This window comes from Cydia pomonella, chromosome 10 (assembly GCF_033807575.1).
Source record: "Cydia pomonella isolate Wapato2018A chromosome 10, ilCydPomo1, whole genome shotgun sequence".
Lineage (NCBI taxonomy): Eukaryota > Metazoa > Arthropoda > Insecta > Lepidoptera > Tortricidae > Cydia > Cydia pomonella.
In genome coordinates this window covers 8,234,279-8,261,672 of record NC_084712.1, presented here as the reverse complement: position 1 = coordinate 8,261,672, position 27,394 = coordinate 8,234,279, and the positions used below count along the sequence as shown (strand labels likewise).

The 27,394-nt window shown below is 36.3% G+C and overlaps 1 protein-coding gene across 2 annotated transcripts in view; it reads left to right on the top strand.

The window, feature by feature from the left end:
- Positions 1 to 27,394, top strand: part of LOC133521998 (uncharacterized) — an 81,953-nt gene that overhangs the window by 29,838 nt on the left and 24,721 nt on the right. Inside the window, exon 1 of one of the 2 annotated variants that reach the window (XM_061857167.1) lies at positions 10,715 to 12,663. The exons of the other annotated variant lie outside the window; for it this stretch is intronic. The gene's annotated coding sequence lies outside the window, so the exon portion shown is untranslated. Of the gene's footprint in view, positions 1 to 10,714; positions 12,664 to 27,394 lie in introns of those variants that run through there. 2 annotated transcript variants of the gene reach the window in all.

Below are 27,394 nucleotides of genomic sequence, written 5' to 3'. Positions count from 1 at the left end.
CAATAAAGGTCCCCAAAAACGGCCGCTCGCACGGAGCGACAAGGGGACAACATTGCGTGAGCGGCTCAGGGTGTGGAGAGGTGTGCGCCGCTTTCTACCCAGTGGCTGTAAACAACCACTGTGCCAACTCGCGTCTTATGCAAATTTCACTTCCACCCTGCGAGCATATAGCTCTGACACCCAACTCTGAACGGCCGGTAAAGGCACGCCAGAGGTGAGAGTCCTGCGGCCCCTGCTCAGTGTTCACTCCAGCCGGCCAATGAAGGCAAGCCGGAGAGAGGGGCCTGACCGACTCTCGGGGGTATGGGACCCAAGGGACGTCACTTCCCATTCAGCTCGCCACAAGCTGCCCTGGGGGCTTATTATTATTATTTCCATCTTTATAGATAAGTACGATAATTTCGACTAACTAGAATAGCGGCCCGATTCGAAATATGAGATACGATATCGATAAGTTCTGGTTTAGATAAGTTCTCATTTAGATATTGTTTGTATGTCATATAATTGACAGAAGCAGCTCGATTCGGGCAACCAATGTCACTTTGACGTCAGAAATATCGTTGATAGATCTTATTGGGATCACAGCGGAATCGAAATAAACGTCAATTTTGACATGTCGTTTAGTTATCGATCTATTAAAGATATTAAACGTGTCTTAATCATTCTTCGAATCGGGCCGTAAGTATCTACGAGTATAATCCCCATAAAAAATATAGAATTCTTAAGTACCTATACGTTTCTCTCAGCTTAGGTTGATTCAGACATTTTTTTATTGACACATTTATTTACAGTTCACACCAACAGCGACATGAAACTTACAAATACTTTTGAAACCAAATCGTGACAGAAAATGAAGCCAAAAAACCGATATTAAGTGAGTAAAAAGTGTGAAGACAAAGCCCTGCCCGTTTCAGAGCGAAATGATGACAAATTTCATTATAAGAGGTGTTTGAACGTTGGTCCCATCAAAGAGGCTTTATCTCCGCCCTATCATGCGACATCTTCATATACTTCAATTTTAACTAAAATGTTTTCATAAGTATTCGTTCACTAACGTAGTAACGTACCCTATACTTGTACTTGACAAATCTAAATGTTTTAGTAACTTTTAAAAGCAACGTGGAAACGTGGGATAGTCGTAGTTAAAATCATACTGGTAGAACTTAAAATGTTCAGCTTCTTCTGCAGGATATTTCTTTACCAGCAGGTAATACATAGAAATTTTAAACCTATAAATGAGTGCGGAGGCGGAGGCTGCTCTGTTATTAGACTACATGAGTTTTCAAAAGAAAAAAGAATTTAAGAGCAATTCCTAGCTGAGCAACTTTTCAAATCTCGAATTTTTGAAGCTATGTTTCTGTCGCGCTGCGGTGGGCGGGAGCGGGAGCTATCTAAGTGTGAGTGCGCGCACACAGACGCGAGACTCGAACGCTCGCTCATTGCGCGCCGTTCCGTCAACATCGCCGGCGAGCCGGACGGAATTTATCCTGCGCTGCCCGACCGACGCAAGTTGTTTTTGTTGTTATCACAATCACATAATATTGTTTTTCATTTCTATATTATACTGTATCTATTAATTACTATATGCTTATATGCTTCGGTCGTCGTCGTACAGTCAAGTGCAAAAATATGTATCGAAAGAATCGTCTCATAAATATGGTACTACGCTCTTATTACACTGGAATAAGATGCTATGGGACATATTTTTGAGTAAGATGTGTACACCCATATTTTTACACTTGACTGTACCTATCCGTATCAGTAAGTTGGGAGTGATCATGGTGTGTTGTGAAATTTTGTAAGTAGGTATAAATATATGTTTAAACTACAATCTATTTAACTTGTAGTACGATGGGGCTAAACTTGATGACAATGACAATCTTCAAACCTTCAAGAAAAGAGCGTACTCCCATCTTAAAGGCCGGCAACGCACTTACAACCCCTCTGGTGTTGCAGGTGTCCATGGGCGGCGGTAATCGCTTACCATCAGGTGATCCGTCTGCTCGTTTGCCTCCTCTACCATAAAAAAAAAAAAATAATAATCGTGCCCAATCATTTTTAATGAAGGTCGCCAAAAAAATAAGAATCAAACTTAAAAATCAATAAGACTAAATAGTTCTTTAAAAAGGTCAAGGTCACTGCGAGCCCATCTTGAAGTATGGAAAATAAGTAAAATTGCGATTTTATTGGTTTAATTTTGCAATGATGTATATAATATATAGTTGATATATAACCTTTTTTTTATATAAAATGTAAGAATCGTATGTAAAGAGTAAAGTAAATATATAGGAAAAGAGAGCCCTCTTGAAGCATTTTAAGGAAACTAATTTCGAAGCCCTATCTCTATTTTGTATCCGAAACTAGCTATGTATGTATGCGTGCACATCTACATATGCATCCGTATGTTCGTATCCGAAAAATTGCTCATTTTCATTTGCTATCTATTTTACTCGATTTTGTAATAAAATTCAACATGTATCATCATCCCTATACAATATAAATACTCTTTAATTGCACACCTCAATAAAAGAAAACAATACAAAAGAAAACAGAAACATAAGCACAGGTAAACAACATGCGGTCTTATCGCTAAAAAGCGATCTTTTCCAGGCAACCTTTGGGTTGCGGAAATTAAAAAAATTACATTGTCAGTAAGTAAGTGTACATATACATACAACTGGATGGTACTGGATAAAAAAAATGGTACGAAAGTGTGATCATTGATCAAGAAAACAATAAATGTGATAATTAAGTAGGTCAGTAGGTAAATTGAAGAAAATTTAAAGTTTGACAATCACTGCTGTTTTAAATAGGTAAAGATCGGATTGTTTCTTTCCGACCTTTACCTGGATGGGTCACGATCGGATATCGGTCTACAGCAGTGCTAGGTCTGTTAACACAATTACAAAAACAAACACAGTTTCATCACAATACGCAAAATAAATTATAGGGCGAATTCAAATTCGCGAAATTTACCTTGCTCTCTGTGATTGCGCATAGCACAAGCCCGACTCCCTGAGCAACGCGGGGACACTGGCAGTCGAGGCGCAATGAAATGGCGTCTTACACAATGTTGCCAACATTAAAAAATAAAGCCAAATTAGGGAGAAACGAATGTCCTACGTTCTTCACCCGCATCCGGTATTTACCCAACATACCTTAATCGTTGAACCGCCGCATTTCAAAATGGCCCTTATTTTAATATCGGCTAGCCGTAATGTAATACGGCGGATTATACAATACGACTGCGATACTTATAAGTATATAAATCCCCTCGTCAATGTAATTGCATTAAATTTGCCATCTAGTGGCAAACATCTAAGTAGTCATCTTTTACTTGTGACGCACAAGTGTGAGCAATGTAAAATACTAAGTATATTTCTAAAAAAATTGCCTTGTTTATTGTGATTATACGTAGTAAAAGAACATGTGATTATTAAATTATAATACGAAAAGTGGTCAAATCGCAAAATGCTGTCGTTTTATTTAAAATAATGAAATAATTAGACCAGTTACGAAAGTACCGGGAAATCCTGGTTCTTTAAAACAGTACCGGTTCTGCAATCCCTAATAAGGATGTTATGCCCATCACTATTCCTTCTGTGTACGTATATTTAGAAACTGTCTCCGCCTCCAATTCGTGCGATAAGGACAACTGCAGCCCGGACTGAAATTCACACGCAAAAAAACTCAAAAATCGAGGTTTCGCTCTCGACTGTTTCCTCCTCCAAAACGCAATTAATCTTTATGAAATTTTGGAAACTGCAAGAGGAAGAAATAATCTATGCCGCTATGTTTTGATTTTTTGGATATTTTTTGTCATTTTTGTATACTGTGCCTTTTTTTACAACCAATTCAATTGAGCCGTTTTTGCGATTTTCGAGGGGCTGTATCTTTCTTCAAAATAAAATAATCCAAAAAAGCAAAACATAGCGGCACAGATATTGATGATATTGATCTTATTTGAAAAAATCACTGCTCTAGGTTAAAAATCCAGGGAGGAATCAGTCGAGAGCGTTTGTATGGGAAAATCGCAACTAGGAATTCCTCTTAATCTCACAAAGGGATTTACCATAAAAGCAGAAATGTTGTAGGCTGAATTATCATCTTACGAGTAATAAAAAGCTCTAAAATGTTAAAATTAATCAAGCAGAGAAACGGACTTAAGTGTATATTGCTTACCAAGTATTATTTATTGTAGTACTTACTACTTAAGAGGATAGGCCACGGCCGCTTCTCCATAAAAACGTAGTCCCAATTTTCCTCTCTGGATATTGACATAATGGAAAATGTCTACATATTTTAATGTAGGTATATTAACCACAGATATGCCCCTAAGTTTGACTTTATTCGATTTTTTTATATGTGTAAAAACTAGGAGCAAAAAACAGATTTTAGATTTTTTTTTTAAATGCTCTTATATTTTATAATAACCCAAGATTTAAAAAAAAACAAACATAGGGTCATCTGTGGTTATCATATCTGTGGTTAATTATACAACAAAGAGTGTCAAAATATTTTTATAATAACCCAAGATTTAAAAAAAATCAAACATAGGGTCATATCTGTGGTTAATTATACAACAAAGAGTGTCAAAATATTTTTAATAATGTTAATATCCAGAGAGGAAAAGTGGAGGAAAATGAGGACTACATTTCTATGAAAAGGTGGTTTCAGGGTGGCCGTGGCCCATCAAAAAGCTGCTAAATTGAAATAATGAATGAGAAATTGAGTACACACAGCTAGGATATTATTTCAAAAGAAAGTATGACAAAAATAAAAACCTTACACACCGGATCAGAGGAGGGTCTACCGCAAACCACGTTCGACGTCACACTTACGCACGAAGTTACAAGTGTAACAGAGCGGCAACACGTCGAACGTGGTTCACGGTAGGCCCTCTGATCACAACAGGTGTAGATATTTTCTTAAGGGCCATTCCAAATACGATGATTTATTATATCAATTCTCTACTGGAATCCTCAGCTCCGAGTACCTACTCAAATTGAGGCTCAGCTTTTGTTCTCATCATCGCATACCAAACGCATATATTTAAGGAAGTCAATGACCTCAAAAGTCTCAAAACCTAAACTATTATGGGTAATCGGAGATCATAATTACACTGGTTTCATTGAGGCAACGCCCTCGTCAAGCGCTGTACCGCAAAAAGGGCTGCGTTATTTACGTGAACACGAATGTGGAGAGAATACTCTTACTTTAGGGGTCGCGCAACGTGTTTTAGTAGCAGTTTATTTTTAACCCATTCCGCACTAATTTATACACATCGACGCTTCTACGGACGATTTTGGGGTTCAAGTAGAAAATATATATACCTATCGCACTGAAAAAAATGTGATCTATAGAACACAGATTAATGTGATTTTCCGCTTTATACAATATCAACAAATGGTTGAAAAACAGTAAAATACAAAATAGTAACGTTAACGGTTTGGACATTTCTAAGTATTAACGATAAAAATAAACGAACACGAACAGTCATTACATTTTAGCTACTCAAAACAGTATTTAATGTTTTGTTCGATAGGCTAATAGGGTTTATAGCATTATGCATTACACGATAATGCAATTTCAATTGTTTAAAATGTTTTTTTTTCTCAGTGCTGGCTACGGTGTGCCACTACGAAACTAATTTAATTATTTAGGCTACTAAATAAGAACTATGACAGTAATACTGATAGAGATGTATCCTAAGAGCGAATTTCACACTGTCCGATTCGATATCGGATGTAGAATCCTACATCCGCGTGGTTAGACGGCGGACGCGCCTTCTTTAGCTGTCACGCATACAACAACAAACAATTTGCCTACACTACGCATACAAACAAATATTATCGGTCCGACAGGTGACGAGGGGGGGGGGGGGGGGTTTCTCTGATATGGCTGAAATTATCGGGATCGCCGTTTCGATTTCGGATGTCGGAAAGCGCTTATGAGAAAAAAAGAGAGTGCCATATGGCATCAAGTCCACCTTTTTTGCGATATCTACCATTTTTATCAGACTGCGTCGAAAGGAGAGTAAAGATTTTTTGCAAAAATGATTTATTAATTGAATAAATAAACACAGAAAAACACACATATATGTACTGCATTTTACTTCCATCTGACATCCGATGAAATTTGACTATAACACATGTAAATAACAACTTAAAGCTTAACTACGTACAAACTTTAAACTAAACATGTTTGGCTGCCACGGTGCGTAACAGCGTAGCCAACGTGCCAATCGTTGACACTCCGTAGCGAACGAAACGTCCGTAGCAGCTGTCACTGTCGCACTAATATTTAAGAATGATGAGAGAATGATAGAGAGAGATGACTACGCTATGCTACAGAGCGTTAATGATTGGTACGTTTACAAGCACCCTGAACTCTGTCTTCAACAGTTATTTTATACCTATACGATATATGTAGCTATTATATGTACATTCCAAGGCGATAAAAGCTACGCATTTGACATATAAAAAATTAAGTTATTTCCAACACACTTGCTCAAAACGACGTTTTTATTTCACCGATTTTTGGCTCATAATCCTAGATATTAAACACGCGTGCTTTTTCATTATATTATAATACTCGTGCTTTTTCATTATATTATCCGACTGAGTTAAGAAGATAACTGATTGCTAATAATATGCATGGAGACGGAGACTTCTTAATTTGGGCGAGTAATTACATTTTTTTTAACCAGTTATTAGGTTTCAAATGTTAGTTCAAAGAGGTTTTATCACACCAAACATAATTTATAGATTAAATTATCTTGTAAATTACATTAATGACTAAACATGACATTTTATCGATTTGTTATCCATCCGTCGAATAGAAATACGAAAATATTAACTTTTTTACATTTTTTAAATTGGCTGTTTGTCGATTTCGTTCGCGCCTTTGCCTTACGCGCGCATTGGAAACGTGCGTAAAAAAAATAACACGCCAGCCATTTTCCTTATTTGTCATAATATTGGAATAGTTTTGCATGTTTTTAGTTTATATATTGACGAAAATGAAGAACACATAAAATTGACATTGCCAGTAATACTAATAGAGGCAAGAGCCGAGAAAGATAGCCTTTTTCCAATAAAATCGGGTGAAAAACAATTAGCGGCATATGAAACTTTTATTCAATGGAAAATCAGCAAAAACGCCCAGTCTTGCTTGGAAAACGTGTTGGTAGCTTACTTCAATGAACTGGCGAATAAGTGCCTAAAAGCCCAGCATGCTTTGGTGCAATTATTCGATGTTGAAACTGTAAGCCACCATTTTGAATATTGTACTTTTACTGTTTTGAGAAAAAAAGTTTTGTTTTTGCCTCGCAAGTGTGTTGAAAAACTTCGTATGAAACGCGTGTGCATTGGTCATTACCCACATCGGCTTTCTTATCATCACAATATCGCCTCGTCTGTAATGACCAACTTAGCACACTTGTATCGCAATGTACTATTATATTCTATATATATGATAAACTTTTAATCTAATGCCCTTCCTCCTATTTTATTAATACCTTCCCTTGATAAACTTAATAACCTTCCTTCCACCCTCCTCCAACGTTCATCCAGAAATCTATTTATGAATACGTAAGAATTTTATGCAAGTTCAATCTGCTGAATATGAAAAAAATCCTTCGGAATGGATTTATCAGACTGTAGCAAGTCCTTTAGGTAATTTTACTGTCAGTAACCAGGCTGGCGCAACTAGGAACAAAAAAAGTTTTGTATGGAGTTTGTTTCGCAAATCTTTCCCAACGAAGAAAAAGAAAACGTCAGTGCTATTTATTCTGTCAAGTGTACATCAAGTCAACTGTCAGCCTAATTGTTTATGAAGGCTTCAATGTTTTGTTCGGGTATTTCGTGCAATTTCTTTTTTATTTAGTGAAAAAATTTAAAATATTGAACCGTGATCAGACTAACGAGCGAGTTTGTTACAATGCCACCGAGAAAACGGTTTACTAAGTGTGAAATATGTGGCAAGCGAGCCACTCGAGAAAATCACGAAAAAAGAATTTCATGGCGAAATTTCCCTTGGATAAAGACGGGTACGTACTATTGCTTTAGATACTTTTGACCTTATTTTGGTGCAGCAGGCTTTAAAACAATCGAAAATATGATACATATTTAGTATTCATTTTAGTTGTGAACTAGGGATGTACTAAAACTATCGATAACTCTATGTTTATTTGTATATCAGTGTAAATAATTAAATTAAATAAGGTAAAGGCACCTATTACCGTGGTAGTTAAGGAACTTTTCAAAAGAGCCAGGAATATTTTTTTTCATCAGAGCATTTAATGAACTTTCCGTTTCACACGTTTTTGGATTCATTTTGGGTTATAATATGTATTAAAATATTTTTTGAAGCCAAAATGACCAAATCTTCTATTACCGTGGCAAGGGACAGGCTGTGATTCTATTATCGCGAATTGAGCTTTCATTACCGAGGGTACAATTAGCATGATTTTTCTGCACTCGTTAATAGAAACCAAACTCAAAATTCGAAACCTAATACCGAGGGTTAAAACAATAATAACGACGTGGGTTCTGTATATTATTTTTGTGTCATTAAGTTTAATAATGACACAAAAATAAAAAATAAAACTATATATTTTTGATAAGGTAATTAAGTTAAATAAAGTCTCTCACATATTATGTGTTATAATTTACCCGTTTATAATTAACAAATCACAGTACTTTTCTTATTGCTGATTCTTATAGCTAAAAAAAATCATGTCTGAGATTTTGGACTACTGTATAAATAAAATTATATAAAAAAGAATCTAATCGGAATTGTCCGGCAGTTGGGTACCCTTCCTTGTCAGAGTAATAACTGAATCAGGAAACAGAAGAATTTAAATCTGATAATGATAACTTAAGTCTAAATTTTATCAACGAAATCTGTACTTGCGGTACCCTAAATGCGATATTTCAATACAAAACCAAATGGGAGTCCCGTCTCTTAAAACGTAGTGATTATATGCTCTTTGTCGGTAACTCGTAACAAAGCGATAAAGACTTAAGTACGAGAGTTTTGATGCAACCTGTATAATATTATACAGTCGAGGTGCGCTTTAATGTATCAACTTTTTACGAGTACCTAACCTGTCTAGTGTATGAAACAAGTTTTTGTTTATTTGTAACATACAAGTAACGGGTGATAACAAAAAAATGAGAATTATTTCAGAGGTGTGAAAAAATACTCATATAACTTTTTACGATACTTTGTTATTATTATGCAATATATACATGATAATTATTTACAATAACATTAATGGATGTTAGAATAGGGCCCGTGGTTTTTCACGTAGTTTAGATATAAAGTTCGAATAAGACCTTTGGACACAGTTTTTGTCCATTTTCGGAATACAAGTCTTAGTCATTTTTTATCAGTTGGGCACAATGTTTAGCTCTCCAATTATTTTTAGACATTTAACTACTCACACAGCCAAAAAAACTATCAATCAACCGACATTGTGGAAGGTTTGAGGGATTTCGGACTTACTTACATACAAATGGTATGTTAACGGAGTCCTAGAATTGTAATGTATGTCTGCTCAAACTTGTCCATAATACATGTACTTGATATTTCCTGTTATTGTAGAATTATTGCTAGTATAGTATCAACCAGTTCCAGGTATATCAGTTTTACCAAAAGGAAATTAACTTTCATCATCCAAACTGAATGATTTCCCTTTGCAATTTCGACACTGAGACCATTATGGTCGATTTTTACTGATTAGTGTATTCCGGGGCTCTTATCTTCTAGTAGCATTCCAGACCTATCTTTTTTAATGATCGACAAATATACGGTTGGTAACACTTAAAAAATTTGGCGACATCTCGTTAGCTCATGGAATTCATATAATTAAAAGTGCTTTGGAGTCAATTCAGGCTTGCCTTGGTTATTATCTTCGCTGGCCAGACACTTTTGCGATTTATAGTCTGTGTCCCTTTTCCCATGTTTAAGTTAGAATTTTTAAAATGTACAACACGTTTTCGCAGAGTTTCTTGTTTCGACTCCATTCTAACAAAAACAAATGTTTGAAGAAATAAAAAATATGAAATTCAAGAATCTCAAAAGAACTAGCAACAACTTTATTAACAGCATTTTTTGTTTATGTAGACAGTTTTGTTTATAAGTCTACAGAAAAACATTCTCATTTTTTTGTTATCACCCGTGTTAGTATTTGAAGTTATAGTTACCGTTTCATTTACCTAATGTGCAGGCCGTCGTTCGACTTTCCATGTTTTTTACCAACTTTATGACATAGATTGAGAAATTAACCCCTAAAATTTACGATACATTATTTGGGTTGTCTGCGAGGCTTAAACTCATACTCGAAGTTTTTCTTAACTCGCTTACTGCTGAGCTGTGTGCGTATTGCGCTCAGCTCTAGATACGTAGCCCAGTTTTTCCGGTACGTAGGTAGTAAACAACGTAGTAGCGCTGAATATGTTAAATAATTAACGTAAATATATGACACAATTTATAGCGTATCTAAATGAATCTAACTGGAACATTTTGTTTCGACTGTACCTATTTAAGCTCTTCTTTTAGGTTTATATAGGTAGTTTGACCTTAGAAATCCGTAACGTCAACACGCGTAATCGGGGATGTCACTTGGGCTTACCACGTCCCCGAAGTAATGCCCACGGTAAGCGTTATACATCAGTCCATAAATAATTGCGTATGTGAGACACATCAAATGCCATCAAACCTCTGAGGGGCGGGACGACAAGCACACGTCGAGCGCTGACTAAGAGCGCCCTTGATGCTATTGTTTACTACTTCAACAACAAACGTAGGTAAACCTTCTAGCAGCCAAGCAGCCATGATTCCAGCCTCGCCCACGAAAATTTATTAGGTATTGTTTTTTTCGAAGCCTATTTATTAAAGTTACGCAGTTGGTAACCTTCCAAAATTCTAACTAACCCAAATTAGAACCTAATGTGTGAGTGTTGCAAGTACTGACGTAAGACTCATCAGATGCATTCAAACCACAAACAGGCGTGATGAGTAGACGAGCACAAGTCGAGTACTAAGTACTGACTAAGAGCGCCTTTGATGCCATTGTTTACAACCTAAACAACATAAGTAAGCCTTTTAGCGGCCAAGCGGCCATGAGGTTAACCTCGTAAGCCCGGAATTTGCATACTGACGTATTTTTCTTGTGCATCCTGTAATGGTTATTGCGGGTTAGGATCTTTAAATCCTATGTTTTTTTGTTATTTGGCGTCAACTCCACATTAACCAAACGTTTCGAATTTGCTAATTTTAAAATACCTGTGGCTCTACAATACAAGTAGTAGGAACCATTATGTCCTAAAACGACATGATCCGAACGGTTGAAGAGAGCACTGACGTTGTTATGTCAAGTAAAGTGGTTAAAGCAAATTATCTTCATTGACGTGGCATTCAATCTGTAAGTATTGAGTCTAGACTCTTCGCCGTCTAGGACATCTATGCCTATTTGGATAAGTTGGTACATACGAATAGCATTATAACTGTATCGCTCACTTTTTTAGGGTTTCGTACCCAAAGGGTCAAACGGGACCCTATTACTAAGACTCCGCTGTCCGTCCTTCCGACCGTCCGTCCGTCCGTCCGTCTGTCACCAGGCTGTATCTCATGAACCGTGATAGTTAGCCAGTTGAAATTTCTACAGATTATGAATTTCTGTTGCCGCTGTAACAACAAATACTAAAAACAGAATAAAATAAATATTTCTTTCCAATGTCGAGGTTCTCATCCAATCACTGAAGTTAAGCAACGTCGGGCGGGGTCAGTACTTGGATGTGTGACCATTTTTATAGATAATGGTACGGAACCCTTCCTGTGCGAGTCCGACTCGCACTTGGCCGGTTTTTAAATACAATAAGCAATTCATCCTTGTTTATAGGCTTCAAAAAATACTTCATTTCGTATTACGAGACTTAAGTGGATCGTTTTCTTAACGCTGAATATCTCATTCAGCGCGCTGTAAACAGTTTAAACCACGATTAATCAACCCACGCAGTATTGTGCGATAATAATTAAGTAAACTGTAATAAGTGCCTAAAAGCGCCGGGGCACCGACAACTTCTTAAGAATATCTTTTTCGTGTAGGTGTCTGGCCTACACCTGTATATAAAGGTGTGGAGATGAGAATTTCAAATCTTAAATGATACTGCCAGGGTAATTAATAAACACGAGATTTTGTTTTGTCCGTAGCGGTTCTTTAAACGGCTAGAGCTAGCTAAATAAAATGCTTTAGGTATTGGTTGCTGAATAAAATGTACTTTTAAAGTTTTTTTTTTCAGAAAAGAAATACTTATGTACTCTGGTCTCGCAACTTGCCCACCGTGGATGTTTGTAAGCTGTCACCGCAGCGGGCGGAGCGCTCGCTGGGCGCGGCGCGGCAAGCCCGGGTTCACATCGCTTCAGTGCTCTCCCGGCTGCCGACCCGGTTGCTCCCGACCGCCGGCCCCGCCCGCGATCCACGACTAACTTATCGCGAGTTGTGCACAATGGGAACCAACCTAATCGCCACTTGAGTCGGGTTCGTTCGAAGTGCTCGCGTCAACAGTTCACAAAGGAAGGATTGAAAACTGCTAGTGTCCTGGATTGTGCCGGGAATCGAGAGGATTATGGAATTCATATTTTATGGATCAAAATGCAAGTTAATTAATTTTATTGTTTTCGTTGTGGATTATGTATACATATATGAATGAATGTAAATTGGAACGTACAATAGGTTTCATTCTGATCGGATATTATTGAAAGAAAACGTTACATTTGTGTGCCTATTTATTTAAGCTTTATTGCACGATATAAAATATTACAAATGGCGAACTTGATGCCATAAGGCATTCTCTACCAGTCAACCATTGGGGCAAACGGAGACTTGTAGTAAGTGCAGGATTGTAAATATGGAGATGATTAAAAAATGAATCACAAATCCAGTTACTTATTTATTTCTACTGTATGATGCTTTTGTTTCATTTCTTTTCAGCATTTTGTTTGAGTTCACTAGGTATAATCATCTAAATATAGCTATTTTTCACACATGCAACGTGCAATGAACCAAGTAACCAAATATTACTAGACGTAATATTCTATAAGTCATCTAAATAAGTGTTACAAAAACCTTAAACATCCTGATTATAAATTGTAATTACGAAGCGTGTAGAGCTTTAGATACCTGTTAATTTTCCCTTTTCAATTTTCATAGAAAAATTACCATTACCATTTCGGGCTATTTCGGACTACCATTGTCGCGATGGGGAAACCGTACTTGTTTGGTTTAATTTCGCGATTGTTGTCTCTGTGTTAATTGTGTACATTGTTTCATGTGCATGTTCTGGGTTCTGAATTTCAAGCAGGTCATTTGAAATGCGATTAAAAATTAATGGTTGTCCTCACAATCATAATTACATTAAATTTCATTTGATTTTAACACTCATTCAGTACCTAAGAGATCATACCTCTATCGTCGGTCGCGCTTTTATCGTTGTGTCGTATAGATTTGTGCGTGCTCGTTCACTGAAAAGATCGTTCCTAACTAGTACAATCTCACAAATGTACTAGTTCGGTATTTTAGTAAGTAGTACACCGAGACAAACGGAGCATAATAATATAACGGAACCGTTTTTCCGGACGTTTTTTAAAGTAGTACAATTCAAAACTTGTTGTGTCGATTACTCCCGTGAGTTGCAACGGAGTGATGGCTAATATGTGCTGTCTCGCTGATATTAGCCGAGAGCCGGTAACTCCTGGGATTTTTTTCCAACCGCTAGTATATTATACAAAATTATAAAACATAAGATGTTCAGTACTAATAAAAATGCCAAGATAAATATAAAGTTAGATAAAATAAAAGTTAATAACTGAGACATAAATTACAAGCTAATACTATTAGTGATTTAATATGTAAAATTAGCTTGTATTTTATTATGCTATCCGGCCCTGATCTTACAGTGCTTTCATTTTTGTTTGTGCTTGACAGATCGCTTTTACATTAATTAATTTGATAAAAATACGTTTGATAAAAAATATATCTACTGCTGAATGCAGATTATTATTGTGCTAATGGAATTAGTGTAGGTGACGGCTTAATTGTTTTTGCTTTATCGTTTTACGTATGTGTTAGGAATGTTAAATCGAGCTTGATTGATAATTAATCATCGTAATGGAGGTAGATGAGCCCTGCATCTACTCGTAAAATATCCAGCTCATAACCAAAGTTATATCACATATTAACGACCCCGTTTACGCTACATTAAGCCGTTTGATTTGTTTCGCTCAATTATACTCATATAAATTTATAGGTAAATACCTGTAGGGTATGAGATCAAGTATTCGAGTAAAGTCTGCAAATGTAGGCAATTTCCGAATGGAATAAAAAGACAAACAGGGCCGTAGCTAGGGGGGGGGGGGGGGGCTTATAAGGCAATACTCTACCTTTCCGCCTTGGCCCTACGTGTGTGCTAACTCGGAGCACGAGTACCAAAGTCATGTTTATTATTAAAGTTTAATAATGTATATTTATATAGGTAATCATTGAAAATCCTCTATTACTACAAAGAGTTTCCATGTCATGTATCATATCGATCCTAATAAGATAATAATACACTTATATAATACATATCACTTTAATGTTCGTGCCCAGAGTTAGCACATGCATGAAAATAAATTATTTAAGTTTCGCCTAGCGTTTTCTATATACGATTGCCATATTGGCTAGGCCCTCAGAATAGACTGACAATAATTTTACATAACATGTAAAGTTCCATTTTGCCACACTACACGGAACCGACCCAGCAACGTCCTGTACTGTATTGCTACATGTCGAGCCGCTTGTGGCAAAAATCTAATTAATTATTTAGTTTAGGACAATCTTCCTAATGTTAAACCATATTTAATCTATGCCCGAACTAAATTAAATTTCTGAGTAGGTACTTTGGTTACTAGGCGACGATTATACATAGGAATCATAATCATTCTAACCAAAATAAGCTTTAGCGGTGCCACATTACGCACGTATGATGGTACGTTGTTGGGTCACAGTCATATTATTAGATTCCGTGCAGCTATATTATCTAATTTATCTACTATCGCCTCTTATAAAATAGACATATTTCCTATTTTATTTCAATTTATACGGACACCAAATTATGTATCTAAATTACACTGAAAACATCAGATAACGCTGATTATCATAGATTTCGAACCCAGGGCCACCAGATTCGCAGACAACGTGACTTAGTTGTTGCAGTCACGTATTATCATTTTATTTTAACGTGACTTTCCGAAGAAACAGGCAACAAATCGAATGACAGCTAATAAATATGCCGAGCACGGAAGCATCGAGATATTCTTTAAGAGAAAAACTCTAGTTTAAAAGTAAAAAATAAAGAATAAAGCTTTGGTATTCGTTTGAAGTTGCACTCGAGTTACGTAGGCTAATTTACTCTGACGGATAGCCGCTCTCATACTCTAGCTATAAAACTGCTTGAACGTGATTGAAATAGTTCGCGGTAGTTTTTAATGGAACGTCTTTGGAAAGAAGTCGCATTAATGTTCGAACTTTATGGATAATATAGCAAACAAAAGTTACAATATTTACCCAAATGCTTTTGTACATAACATTTTTATTTTGTATTGCCTGTTTTATGTAAGTAAACCTGTTTATGTGCTATTGCACTTTATTAAGTGACCTACATAAATATAACAAATAAATTTATTTTCAAATCTAGCTAATTGAAACTTTTGATTGATCTTTAAGCATATATGCAAATAGCCGTTTAATCTCTAAAAAGCATACAACCACAAAAATACGAATAATTAATGTATTTAACAATTAAACTTATTTATTAACTCGTTGAAGAATAACGCTTATCCTCTCGGCAATAGCTTAGATCGCGATATAATAATTTATCCAAAAATAAGTACGTTTCTGGTATAAAAGTGTGGTCCCTATGTGTTCATAATCATTAAAAAACACTAAACTGAAAAATACAATTGCGTGCTAAATTTTATCGAAATGATTTCCTAAATATGCGGAACAAATCATGCCAATATATACAAACATTTCATATACCTAGTTGTTTATATTTAAAAAAAGTTTTGCAATTGAGCGTCGAAGTTACAGTGCATCTATCCTCTAGGTTCGCATTAAAATCTAGCGAGGCGTGATGCGTACGGCGCGGGCTCTAAGCCCTTGATCAAAGCGAACCGAACTATTTTTACTTTTATACTGCAAAAAAACCTGAACCCATGGGCGCCCACGGTAATCAAAGCTCCCAGCTATGTCGGTGTCTACTTACCGACATAATTAGATATTTATTTTCATCTTTTACGATCACTAGTCAACTTGCACCTCAAATATTGAATACCTCGTATTCGACAGTCTTTGCCTGAGCAAAGGTAAAATATTTTTTCATTTCTCATGCTCTGAAAGAAATGTACAGAAAGTGATACGTTTGTGCACTAAAGCATTTTTTTTCACGATAAGCAATTTACATTTGGTTTTAAATGGATTTGTTATGCAATTTCCATTAACGATACTTTTACCAAAATGGTTAATTGAGAGTACCCTCAGGAAATGCTATAAAAAATATACTTAGTCATCTTTTTAAGTAAACACATATATTTTACTTTTCTCGTATCCGAAATGAAAAGTGTTTAACTCGGGTGAAAGTCTCATCCCTTGGTTAACAATCTACTGTTAATTGCTTCATCAGGTCATTTGTCAGGTTTTTGGACTAAGCTTGTTGCGGATTTTATGCTGTAGGTACCCACATTTATAACGAAGCCTGTGGCGGATTTCCACTTATGTAGATTAGAGGAAGTTTGTTGCGGATTCTGTTTAGTACCTATGCTTTTGACAAAGCCTGTGCTGTGGATTTAAAATATGGTTATGGTTTCAATTTAGTTTTATTTAACAAAGGGAATTTTATTGCTTCATGCATGAGGTGAAACAAGGAACTGACGGAAATTAGTAATGGATGGCTGTAACTTGTACTGGCTAGGTACCTTTGACCATTCACTAAGGGCGAGAAGTACTACCCGTTTACTTCAAGTTAGCCGTTACCTCCCGGCCCGCTTCCCCGCACCATGCGCACGCCCGTTGACGCCTTATCCACTCGGCTACCACAGCTTTACTACTACATACTTTTATTAGTTACATTCAATACTATCACAATAATTATTAAATAAAGTAAGCATTACAAAATTAAGTACTTACCTACGTAATTATTTTTTGTCGACAGTAGGTACCACCTCACCGGTACCTGTGAGCTGTGACGTTATCGCTTAAATAATTGATTTTGATAAAAAGACTTTACGCTAAAACGACAAACATCAAACATCGTCTTATAATGTTTCGAAACCTAATAAATAACTCGGAAATACATAACATTCGAGCCGTTCTTAGAAATTGGAAACGAGGTAATAACAAGGGAAAGGATGAATGGTATTATATTCCATTGTGATTCTAATATATCCGCCTACCTACCTTCAACAAGGATTGTGATTTTATCCTAATAACCCATAATATTTCATCTTAGCCAGGCAACAATAATGGTTAATAATAATGGTGATACTGTTGCTATTTAAGAGCCATACTTACTTTGAAAAACAACTTTTTACAAACAGAAATAGATATTTCTTGCCCCTGCTTGGAAATGTGGCAATGGATAGTCTAAATCTTTACTAGAAAGGAACGCGTAGTTGTACATCTGTGTATGTATGAAAACAGCATAGCAAGCATAGCACATCTTTGGTCGAAAGGCACCCTTAGTAGTAAGTACTAGGTTTTACTAATTTATCTTCCACTTACTGATTCGTTCACTTACGCACACACTCAATCAATCTCAGTGCAATGGTTCCCGGTCAAGTGCGAGTACGTCTAACTCGCGCACCGAGTGTTCCGTACAAACTTTCAATTATCTCATGTACTTAACTATAAACACGAAAGACTTTTGACCAGAAGTATACTAGGCATAATTGTGTACAGAGGCATCTATCGGCAAACTGGCTAACTAATTTGCGAGATCTGTATGTATGTTGGTTTTTCATGTATTATCATGTGAACAGATTTCAATATATTTTATATTACTTGAAAGAAGGTGTTTTAGTGTAAGCTTACAGAAATTTCAAGTATAATAAACACCCGCAACGGGGGTTACCAGTGTCCCTTTTGTACCTTTTTGACATTGAACCCTAAAAAGGTTATTAATAGAACCAGAAACTCATCGCTTTTAAGTGTAAATAAAGTAGCAACTGAAATGTTTAATGTCAGTGCCGAGCCAATAGTTACTGGTCAATAATACCGCCATTAGAAATAATGGGACAATGGACAGCTTTCTTTCCTTCTTATCGCATATCGCATAGAGGATCTCTAGAACTCTGTCTTATGCATAATTATTAGACCGCAGTTTGACTTCTGATCCTTGTAGTGGTGTTCCTAGTGAAATGTAGGGATCTTTAGTCCAATACACTTCAGTAGTTAGGCAGGTGAAGGGAAACAACTAGCGTAATAAATATAAACACAATTGCTCCTCAACTGTGCGTTTTTCCAGGAACTTTCTGCCTCGCACTGTGGAATGAACTGTCGCCTGCGGTATTTCCGGACCGATACGACCTTCAAACCTTCAAGAAAAGAGCGTACTCCCATCTTAAAGGCCGGCAACGCACTTACAACCCCTCTGGTGTTGCAGGTGTCCATGGGCGGCGGTAATCGCTTGCCATCGGGTGATCCGTCTGCTCGTTTGCCTCCTCTACCATAAAAAAAAAACAATATTCTTCTTCCTCGCCTTGTCCCGACATTTTGTCACGGCTCATGGGAGCCTAGGGTCCGCTTGGCAACTAATCCCTAGAATTGACGTAGGCACTAGTTTTTACGAAAGCGACTGCCATCTGACTTTCCAACCCAGAAGGTAAACTAGGCCTTATTGGGATTAATCCGGATTCCTCACGATGTTTTTCTTCACCGAAAAGCGACAAAATGATATTTCGTACATAAGTTCCGAAAAACTCTTTGGTACAGTCAGCATCAAAAGTAGCGGATGAAACAACACGCCAAAAGTATCTGATATTCCGGATAATTTTTCCAAATATAGATAAATTGTTAAAATTCACGCTCAAGAGTATATATTTTACAGTCTTAGTTATTCTATATTAAAGACATCACATTTTGGTAAGCTGTTATACTTATGAAACGTTATTTGATCCGCTACTTTTGATGCTGACTGTACAAGCCGGGATTTGAACCCGCGACCTCCGGAATGCAAGTCGCATGCTCTTACCGCTAGGCCATCAGCCACGTCTGAAAATATCGGTACAAAAAAATGGGACAAAAATATGTATACACTACCTTAATATATGGGCAATAAAGTCGTGTATACATATATTTGGCACATTTTTTGTACCGATATTTTCAGACGTGACTGTTTTACATTACAATCTATAAATTGTACATGCAGATGTATGTAAATTCAACCACTTCTCCCTAAACAGCGAAACTAAGTATTATGATACTTACAGTAGGTAACAGGAGACCGATTCGAACTTACGAATATCTGATTACTTAATTCAATTTTGACATCACCTGCTCGTGTATCTCATTCATATTTATATGTGACAATCCAAAGCAAAAGGGCCCTTATGGCAGTCGGCCCTTACATCATTATTAGCGGCGCGCCAATACTAATGCGTCACTACGCCGACCGCCATAAGGTCCCTTTTGATTTGGATTGTCACAAATACTGCAAGTACCTAGAGTATATCACAAAACATATTTAAGGTTCAAATGCTAAATACTCGCACTTGTTAATTTATTGGCGTCAGGCGTAACTGTGAGCTGAATCGGCCGAAAAGCGGACATTCTATTTTTTTGGGAAAGACCAGGGCCCTTATTCGACATGCTAAAAGTGACGTTTCGTGTTGATTTCCATTTGATGTGAGAAATATTGTGACTTGTCGAATTGCTATTATCACCACCTGTCAGTGAACAATATCCACACTAGAGGCGGGGCGTTGTACCGGAATAGTTTTTGGAACAGGTTATTTGTAATAGACTACTTTTAGCTTGTCGAGTATTTAAAAGTACGGACTTTGATTTCTGAAATAAAACAAATATGAAACTTTTATCACCTCGTACCTCCATTCTTACCGTTACTTTAGGTAAAATAAAATTTTGTTAACAGATGGGCGTCTGGGTGTCTGTTGTATCTAAAAATAATGTAATAATATATAACAAAAATATGACAATAGATTCATAGCCTTCACTCAAAACGTCACCATATTTCCGACCCTTACCGAAATAATAAGTCGATATTTGTATAAATAATCCTTATTTGTAAGACGCCTAAGCACGGCAAATACGTAAACTGCCTATTGGGGGTCATACTCGTAAAACTGGTATTTTAGACGTACTTTTGGTACGAGTAACAGAGACGTACTTTTGGTACGCAGTCCCAGCTCTAGTCAGGATTCTAGTTGTCAAATATAAGCGTGTCGAATACGTATTAGTTAACTGTCAAATGAAATTAGATCAACGGTAGACTTTTTTGTCGATGGGTATGGCTGCCATGTTTGGATTTATGACATTTAAAAGGGGATCCTAAGGCAGAGAGTAGTTTTACCTGTACGATTTTGATTCTTCTACTGGACGCAAGATGGAGTTAGCTGCCAAATTCCGATCAGGCTGACGCAACTAGGAAGAAAAAAGTTTTGTATGGAATTTGTTTCGCAAATCATTGCCAACGAAGAAAAAGAAAACGTCAGTGCTATTTATTCTGTCAAGTTTACATCAAGTCTACTGTCAGCCTAATTGCTTTGTTTGTTTTAGCTAAAGGCTTCAATGTTTTGTTCGGGTATTTCGTGTAATTTCTTTATTGTTTAGTGCAAAAATCGAAAATAGTCAACCGTGATCAGAGTAAAGAGCGAGTTTGTTACAATGCCAGCGAGAAAACGGTTTACTAAGTGTGAAATATGTGGCAAGCGAGCCACTCGAGAAAATCACAAAAAAAGGGATTTTATGGCGAAATTTCCCTTGGATGAAGACTGGTAAGTATTGCTTTAGATACTTTTGACCTTATTTTGGGTCAGCAGGCTATAAACACATCGAAAATTAGATATTTTACATTATTTTTCGTTGTGAACTAGGGATGTACTATAACTATCGATAACTGTAGTTTTATTTGTAGGTATATCAGTGTAAATAATTAAATTAAATATGTGTAATTTCCTTAGAACTAGCATGCAATATGACCATAATTAATTCGTCGAAGCTTAATAATGCATAAATTATCTATCACTTATGCATTAATGGTCATTAGTTAACATATTTTTTTTTATCTAGTGATTATTAATCACATTTAATTTTTTTTTTTTTTTATGGTCTAATTTAAGTCCTGTCTTTGTTTGTAATATGAGTTTTTCTTTAGTAGTGCACAATAAAGAATTTTATTATTATTATTATTTAATATATTAACCTAAAATGTAAGAAAATTAATCTCTGTTTTTATGATAAATAAAGAAATATTATAGGACATTATTACACAAACTGACTTAGTACTAAAGTTTGAATGGCATGTGTTGTGGGTACTTAGACAACAATATATATATATATATATACCCACAACACATGCCATTCATACTTTAGTACTAAGTCAGTTTGTGCAATAATGTATATATATATATGTACATAGACCTAATTTATAAGTATTTATAAATACATAGAAAATACCCATGTCTCAGGAACAAATATTCATGCTCATCACACTAATAAATGCCAGTTCCAGGATTTGAACCTGGGACCATCAGCTTCATAGGCAGGGTCGCTGCCAACAAGGCCAGACCCGTTCTCATGATTAACAGACATATAAATACATAAAAAGTTAAAGCATTGATAAAGGGTTGTTGATAACTGGATGCCGAAAAGCATGATTTATAGATGCATATTAGCGCGAAATAATCAGTTGATCATCTCATTAGCAAACACATGGAATATAAACTGTAGATAAAGTCATGTTTTTCCAAGGCTGTATGTTTTCATATGCAGGCAGTGGGCCAAATTTGTTGGAAACGAAGACCTGATACATCTTTCCATAGAAAAGTTACATTTATTCAAACATGTATGTGCACATCATTATGAAAATCAAGCATTTAATAAAATAAAAAAACACTACTTAAAAACTGTATTAAAATAATTCGGGTCCACATTAAGCCCGACCAGATAGTAGTCCAATTAAGAACTATCCACTTTATAACATGCAACTTAAATGTGGACTCGATGCTAACCTGATTTCGAGTACAAAATTTGTAGACAGGAGCCTATGTTGTTGTTATGTTAGGAGCTTATGTTGTTTATTTTATCGATATCGATAAGAATCGTAAGCGTGTAGCGTACTACACTATTTAAATCGCTTATGTTGCTACTATGGTTCTTTGACAGTTCTTTGTCGTACATTTTGGTAATGATTTGCGAAACAAACTGATTCCACTCGCTAGTATGGAAGTCCCGTCTCTTAAAACGTAGTGATTATATGCTCTTTGACAATGACATGCAGTTGCGTCGATGTAGATCTATCATAAAAACGTACATGTGACGCATGTGACAATTGTCCAGGATGAAAGAAATATCTTGACAATTAACATAAAGCAATACAATACCACAAAATGTCAACAAGAAAACAGATTTATTATAAAAATACAAATTATATACAAAGCTTCATTTTAAAACCAATGGTCGTGGGTTCTAACCCCGGCTCTTAACAATGTGCATCTTGTATCATGTACCGATTGCTTTTCAGTAAAGTAAAATATATTATCATGAGGAAGATGGAGTAGCCCCAATAAGGTATATTTTCCCCTCTGGGTTAGAAGGTCAGATAGTAGTGAGACAGGGAGATATAGTGAAGAATGCGGATAAACAAGCATTTATTGTGTTGTTAGGCTAGTTCTTTTTTTCAAAATTTGAAAACGAACGCAACAGCATGCTCAAAACCCCCTTTTAGTCAGAATCTGTTAAATTCAGGCTTAAGACGAAACAGGAGCTGAGCCCGTACACAAATTTGAGATTTTTAGGTAAAAGGTAAAAAATATCGCCGTCGCGCTGACGAGTGTGGCCCCCGTACCTAGCTAGAGACTATCCCTTGTGTGTGTACCAACAAACCAAATTTTAGACAAATATGATACGTCTTCTTCTTCTTTGTCGTTGTACTCTTTGCAGAGCGTCGTGGTCAACTGCTGATATCAGGCGCAGATGTTGCTTGCCGTACGATTTCTCGCCATTTTTCGCGGTTGGGGGCCATTCTGGCAAATGCGTTCAGGGGACCCTTCATGGCAGATTTGATTTGGTCAGTCCATCGCATAGGTGGCCTTTTGCGCGGTCTTTTTCCGTTTGCTCTACCCTGCACCACTAGACGCTCTATGGAGTCGTTGTTCCTCCCCGAGACGTGACCGAAAAAACTGAGTATGCGGGTCTTTACGAGAGTCGAAAGGCGCTGCTTGATACGGAGTTCTTTAAGGATGAAGACATTAGTCCGAAACTCGGTCCAGGATATCCCCAGCATTTTCCTCCAGCACCATATTTCTAGGGCATCCATCGTCTTCTCCTCTGTCTTTCGGATAGTCCAGGTCTCCGCAGCGTATAAGAATATAGGAAAAACGAGGGCCCGTACAAGCCGAACCTTCGTGGTGTTTGTGACGTTTCGGTGATACGTAGCCTATACGTAAAAACTAGCCAAGACAAATCCTTTATAATTTCAGGATTTTCTACACAGCACAGAACATGGCACCCATATAGATCTCAATTCCGTTGTCGGCGAGTCAACAACGACACATATTCTTAATATTGAACTTAATTGGCTCTCATTTCACATTTATGTTTTAAATTAATTATAGGCATAGACATACCATATCCTATTGTAAGTACAAAGTTTCAGAGCAATCTAGCTAGTCATTTTAAAATGAGAGCGTAACTACATTTGTATGGAGAACCGAATTTGCTGCGGACGCACAATGTAGCATAATCGGATTAGGAGCAACCTCGAAATCTCTGTAACAGTCATGAAATTTATTATGTATATAAATTAAGGGCCCCGTTTTCATGCCCAAACCATTTAACATTTGGGGACCTCGAGGAATCCGAACCATTTTGGAAAATGTGTACCATCAACACAACAGTCAACATTAAAACTTATTAAATTCTACACAAAAAATACCTCGATATCTTTGCAGAACAATACATCTTGTTATAGAGAATACTTGCTGAATCTAAGTTTAACGCTTATACACTTCCAGGTGACATTCTCTTAAAAGGAAACTCGGAGGAATATGAATTCTATTTTTAACTATACATTTGTACGTGGTCTACCCCAATATTAACATTTTACTCTACTGTGACTAAACCAGAAAGAAGGGTGGTAAGGGTTATGATGATTCAGTACACCCAGTAGCTAGGTATTAGGATACTGGACGGATTTTTTTAAGTGACGTATCGTTAGATTCCTCTTGCCATTCACAACATACTTTTACTTGTTCTATTAAAGAAAAATCAATACAGCCGCCTTGAGAGGACTCCGAATATTAAATCATATTTTTTCTTCTAGCGCCTAAACTATTGAGCGGAGTACAGTAAAACAGACATCAGTAGATCCACAGTTAGTATACAAGTGCTATGCAATACAAAGTTACTAAAATTAACGGAAGAAAAAGGTTTAGGGCTAAATAATACGTCATTTAAAAAATCCGTCCAGTATCCTAAGCTACAGGGTGTCCTGAATCCTCAGTACTTATACCCATAACCCTACTTTCTGGTTAAGTTGCAGTCAAGTAAAATATTGATATTGGGGTAGATTATGTACAAATGTATAGTTAAAAGTGGAATTTTTATTCTTCCAAGTTTCCTATTAAGAGAATATCCCATGAAAGGGTATAAGGGCTAAATCTGGGTTTAGCAAGTATTTTTTAAAGCAAGATCATTTTTTTTCGCAAAGATGTCTAAAACTATTTTATGTAGAATTTTATAAGCTTGAATGTTGCCTTACACGATTATTGAATAAAGAACGTAGATTTAGAGTAAAACGCGAATTTCTCCTGGATGGTCCACATTTTCCAAGATGGCTGCGGTTCCTCGAGGTCCCCAAATGTCAAATGGTGTGGGCATGAAAAAGGGGCCTTTAAGGGGCGTATATACATACCAAATTTCATGACTGTTCAGACATTTCGAGTTTGGTCCTAATCCGACTGTGCTAATGCCACTATGTACGTAAACTGTAACTGTACTGCGGACTCAACCTTCACGTTATAATTTTTTAAGTATTAACGTTGACATAGTAACGAAAATAATAAACACGTCAATTGAAGTAAACAATATTATTATATGCAAGAAAATTTTGCAAAATAGGTACATTAATGATTAATATGTAAAACACCATTAATTATTGAATTATAATTATGATTTTGTGTTAAAAAATATGAGACCAATTATACAGCCCGATTACACGGGCTACATATTAAAAATGATTATCATGGAAACAGTAAATATACACAGGTGAACAAAATTATAGTAAAATAGGTGCATAATTTCAGAGCTTGCCTGGCCCACCTGTACCACCTACCATGACCACGGCCGTCTCCTACTATTATTTTTTTCTAATACCTATGGCCTTACTAGCGAATAGTATTCCATGTTCTTGATCCAGAATTTAAGCCCTTAACTACATATTTGTGGCACTTGGGGTTGAATTTGAAACTCTAGGGCACTAGCGTGGCTCTATGAGAGCGCCTTATATAGGCTTCTGGTGACCAGAGGATCAGCATTGTTAACCAGCGCGGAAATGCACCCAGCCTTCTGGGCACCCTACCGAGCGACCAGAATATAGGGCAAATATTTTATGTATACGTTTTTGACTTAAGTGTTTTTATCATGTTTTATATTTAAACTTACAGATGTCGAACTACCAGCAAAGTTTTTGAAGAGGTGTAGTTTTTATATTTCCTGGTACCAAACTGATACAGGAAATTGGAACATCAGTAAATAATCTACACCGAAGACAATGAAATATAGTCACATAATACTTTAATGTTTTATTTTATTAAAGAAATCGGTAAAAAAATGTGTTTACTGAAAAAGATAAATTTTATTTTATTTGTAGTTGAATAACAAAATATGTATTTAATCTCCTTTTAACATAGGAATTCTCTTTGTGTAGGTACATATAAATAATAGGTACTTAGGTCTTGGTAAGTAATATAGACAGTACAGTAGGTCTTATCTTAATAATTTGAGATCTCATACATGCGTTCCGATATATCTGATGGCGACTGTACATACAATAGGGTCGCGTATACGAGTACAAAGAGCATTAAAATAGTTGTTGATAGACCAAGTGAGCGAGCTACTATGGTACCTATCTTTATATCAATTTTATGCATTATGTAATAGCGCAATACAGAATTTTTTTTGGACAAATGTAGTATTATTTTTATAGTAATAAAGGTTATTCATGAACCATCTCGTAATTTAAAAAAAACGGACTTTATCTCTAAATCATATGCCTTATATTTACAGATGTGTTAGGTTACAACTTGGTTCGTGAATGTGGTTTAGATTTAGAAGCAACTTGAGACTGGGTGCGGAGTAAATTGCATCAATTTTTTTTACAATTTTGAGCGTTTATAGGAGAATATGTGGAGCGAGCATTATTCGACGTGTAGGTGTGGGTTCAACAAAAAGATCGCATGTCAATAGTTCTTTATTGTCGTTAAAATTCAATTAATAATCGCCTTTATCGACCATCAACTGTGTGGTCACTTTTTAATTGATTGACGTTGTCAGGTACAGTTTCACTACTCGCCGCCGCATTGTTCATAGCGCATTACTTATCCTATCGAATACAAGATGTCGCTGATTCCTGTAAACTTATGTTTAAAAAAAAAGACGCTTTACGCTATGCCATATATTTTAGGAAAGGAAGGGTATTCCCTGTCGTACGTCAAAAAATCCAAGATGGTGCCCAAGCCCATGGACAATAAAGTCTAGCAATAAAATCAACACTTGTCAAAATTTGACATTAGCAATCCACAGTCAGGTGACAATCAAATCAAACCGAACCACTTCGAGTTCAGAGCCATTTCAAACTATATAGTAGTAATAAACAAAGTTGATTTTTGTTTGATTATTTTTTCTATGAATGAGTTTTGATTGTTCCAAATGATAATATCCACAGTTGATAGAATCAACACTTGATACAATCAACATGCGATAGAATCAAGTGTTGATTTGATGTGGACGTGAAATTTGACAGTTGTGCATCTCGAATAAGGCCCTTTCAGCCTACAGTGAGGCGTTAGGTTTCTGATACAATGTAACTTAGTGATAAAATGTTATGTGGAG